Raw genomic sequence first — 4,049 nt, 5'->3', positions numbered from 1 at the left:
AAATCTGAAATAGAAACATGCAACAGGGCCTTGGCTACCAAGACCTCCACGACGGCTGGCCCTGTGTAGACATGACAAAATCTCAGTACTGGCCACACCTGCACGTCGGCAGCCAGCCACATAGACACGCCAGCCCGAGCTCGCATGCACAGTCAACAATGGTCCGGGCCCACGTGACATCGGCTAGGACGATAAATAGAAAGCGCAAACCCTCCCAGCTCTATACAAATAAGTATACAATCATCTACGTACAGTATCAGTATAGCACTAATCCTTATAAGTATCATCCAAATATCTGAAAAGTCTAAATAATCATATAAAAACTAATGCCATTGTTCTAATGACGAAATGACGGTGCTGTGTAAATGTAAGTAAAAATAAAGTTGGCTGGTAAAAAAAAATGTGCAGTGGCAGGAGATGGAGTGGTACCTTCTTTTGCTTCTTCACGCGCACCATGTACCTGGCCCTGGTCACCTCAGGCAGCGTCTGCCCCGGAGATATTTTCTGCGCCAACACATCGCCGATCGTGTCAGCCTTACCGCTCGTAGTAACACCGAGACGAATGCATGCATGAAAGACAGACAAAAAAAGAATGGCGGTGCGTGGCGTACCTGGAGCTTGTCCTCGACGGCCTTGGGGCGGCGCTGCTGGGGGCGGTAGGGCAGCCTGGTGCCGGTCATGGCGAACCAGTCCTCCTCCTTCTCCTTGTGGGTGAGCTGGGTCTCGACGAGCGGCACCGGCGGCCGGGCCAGGGCCTCCACCGCGGCGGCCGCGACGTGCGGCGCCACTGCGGGGGGCTCCTGCACCATCGGCGCCTTGCCTTTCTCCTTCATCGACGCCTGGCGCGGTGGCTGCTGCCTCTGCGGCGTCAGCTGCCTAGGCTCCGCCTTGGCCGCTGGCTCCTGCTCGGAGTCGGCGCTGCTGTGGGCCGCCTTGGCTGACGCTTGCCGACGCGGCCTCTGCTTCTGCTTGGGCTCCTCCTCCTTCGGCGCTGGCTGCTGCTGCTCACCGCCGGCACCGGCGTTAGCGTCCTCCGCGGTTGACCTGGTCACCGTCGTGTTCGGCATCAGTACGTACGCACGCAGCAACGACAGACACGACCCGAACGAGAATTCAGATGGGTGTGATCTAAAAAGTAGAAACTGAGCAATGTGTATGCGGTCTAGCCTGCCCTGTCAGTACAAGATGACCTCTACTCTATAGATGGATGGATAGATGGTTGGATATGCACAAGCAAGCACACTAATGCCACTAATGCATGCATCAAATCTCTACTACTATGCCGATTCAGCGGTGATATCACCAGTTCGTCTGGCCTGCATGCACCGCGTATACATACAATAGAAGGAAAGTATTAATGGCATTAGTGCCAGGATAGACACTGCTGTTTGCGTGTAGAGTGATCGCCCAGATTATCAGTATCTATCCCGCAGATAATGAGGTGCCGATTAATGCGTGTGGCGTTACTGACTTTGCTGTACTGCTGACGTATAAAGGGCAAGAATACAAATGGTGTAATTGTGTAAAGAAACGCCCCACTATTTCTAAAAAATGGAGGGGGACCCACAATGCGACGCAAGCGAGACCCGGCCCGGCCCTGACCCCGTGCCCACAGAATGCGACGAGCGGGTCCCATGGTGGCTATCTTACCTGGCGTCGACACAGAATGGGGCGTGGCGTGCGTACCTGTGCTGCAAGAGGGTGGCGACACGAGGTGGCAGTGGCGAGAGGGTGGCGGCGCGAGGTGGCCGTGGCGAGACGATGGCGACACGAGGAGTGTGTGGCGAGGTGTCGAGGATGACGGGGCCGCGGGCGCTCGGCGGTGGCATCAGCTTCTCCGCCTCCGCGCATGGCTGGGACTGGCCTTGCGCCGCCGGGCGTTTCTTTAGCCTTAAGATGGCGCGGCAATGCGCCTGAGCGAGAATCAGCTCGGGCTCAGGCGCGGGGGTGGAAGTGGGCACCGGTGCTGGCGCGGGAGTAGGCACCGGTGCGGGGGCAGGAGCGGGAGCGGACGTGGGCGCGTGCGGCTCGCGGCGGGCGCACGAGCACTTCTTGCGGCCCCAATTGAGCGGCGCGGGGTCTTCCGGCGCGGCGATGGTGATGCGGCTGCTGCTGCTGCCGCCGCCGCCACCGAGGTCGGTTCCTTAGGTGGCCTGGGCGGCGAGGTTGTAGAGCCCGCCGCCGCCGAGGTCGATTCCCTGGGTAGCCTGGGCGGCGAGGTTGTAGAGCCTGCCATCGTGGCTGTTGGATGCCTCAGAGGCTTGTGTGGCCAAGTTGTAGAGCCCGCCGCCGAGGTTGAGTCCCTGCGAGGAGTGCGCGGCGGCGTTGTGCAGCTGGTGGTCGCTCACAATGGCAGCGGATGAGGACGCCGGACGCCATCCTGGCCGGCGCTGCTCGAGCGAGGCGCGGGCGAGGTAGGACGCGAGGCTCGAGCTGTCGGCGTCCACGGCCGGGGCGTCATCGCGGTCGTCCATGCTTGGTGTGGGTGACGGCGCGGGTTCTGCTTGCTTCCTGGTGGCGGTGTTGCCTCTGCCGTTGCCGATGCCATTGGGGACGGGAGCGTATTCCAGGTTGATCCTGCACGGAAGACGAGATCAGACAATCCAGATACGATGTTAGCCAGAGATTTGGATCGCGCAAGAACCAAGTCAAGCACTTGGGATACAAATGAAACCAACAGCAAAAACTTCTTCCCCTCATCGCGAGAACTGTAAGGCCTCCTTTGGTTCATAGGATAAGAATGTTATAGGAATAGGAAAGTCATAGAAAGTGAGATGACATGCATCTCAATTTCTATAGAGAAAGAGATGTCATTTGATGCATAGGATAAGAAATTTTTTCATTGAGTCTAAGCTAAATTTTTTTCTCAAAATGTGAAGGATTCATTTCTAAACTATATAGGAATAGAAATCCATTCCTACAAACCAAAGGGCTTCAAAGGAATTTTAACTTTGCAAATCCTATCCTATAGAATTCCTATAAAATTTCTACAAACCAAAGGAGCCAAAACCAAAATTAGTTCTAAAATGCAACCACGTCTACAAACTGCAGAACTGAAGTGCAAAACCCGAGCACTCGAAGATCTGCTCAACGGAAATCCGCACAAAAAAGCACACACGGAACTGCCTGCAGAGACGACATGGAAACAATCGGCCGAAAGCATGAATCTTCCGCCATGACAGACCAAACAGAAATCCTAATACAGAACAAAATCGACATGAAAACTCTGCAACCAGTCACAACAGTCGTCAAGTGGGGAAAGAAAAGAATATGAGGCAGTGAGACGAGAAAGATTGGTAAAATCCAGCAGTGAGACGAAACAGGCAACTATACCGGGAAAGATTGATAAAATCTGCCGGCTCCTCCTCGGTGGTGCGAGGCGCCTTGTCCGCCGCTTGCCGCTGCAGCTGCTGCTGCTCGCCAGCAGCGGCATGAGGGTCCTCCGCGGATGATCTGGTCACCGTCAGGTTCGGCATCGTCAATAAGCAAGGAGGACACACACGACCGAAACTGAACAATGCCTATGGGATCTAGCCTGTGCAGGCAGTACAAGTACACCGCATATATATACTCTACAGATGGATTTTTCTTTTAGAAAAGGATACTCTACAGATGGATAGATGGATGGTTGGATATGCACAAGCAAGCAGATTAATTAATGCCACTAATGCGTCAAATCTCTACTACTCTCTCTGTTCTTAATATAAGTCTTTTTAAAGATTTCAATAAGAGGCTACATACGGAACAAAATGAGTGAATCTATACTCTAAAATATATCTATATATATCCGTATGTAGTCTATAGTGGAATGTCTAAAAAGACTTATATTTAGGAACGGAGGGAGTACTAATACGAATTCAGCAGCCTGCACTGCGTATATATACAAACAATAGAAGGAAACTATTAATGGCATTAGTGCCGGGATAGACACTGCTGTTTGCACCCCGCAGAAAAGAAAGACACTGCTGTTTGCGTGTAGAGAGATCACAACACAACACATACGATGCTGGAGATCGCCCAGATTATCAGTATCTATCCCAGAGATAATG

At 53.4% G+C, this 4,049-nt stretch overlaps 1 pseudogene; it reads right to left on the bottom strand.

Annotated features, from left to right (window-relative positions):
• LOC119349464 overlaps positions 1 to 3,788 on the bottom strand; it is a 4,476-nt pseudogene extending 688 nt beyond the window's left edge.
• Between the last annotated feature and the right edge of the window lie 261 nt (positions 3,789 to 4,049).

The sequence above is a fragment of the Triticum dicoccoides genome, chromosome 1B, assembly GCF_002162155.2.
Source record: "Triticum dicoccoides isolate Atlit2015 ecotype Zavitan chromosome 1B, WEW_v2.0, whole genome shotgun sequence".
Taxonomy (NCBI): Eukaryota; Viridiplantae; Streptophyta; class Magnoliopsida; order Poales; family Poaceae; genus Triticum; species Triticum dicoccoides.
The sequence above is the reverse complement of the archived record's forward strand: the minus strand, read 5'-3'. Positions and strand labels throughout refer to the sequence as shown.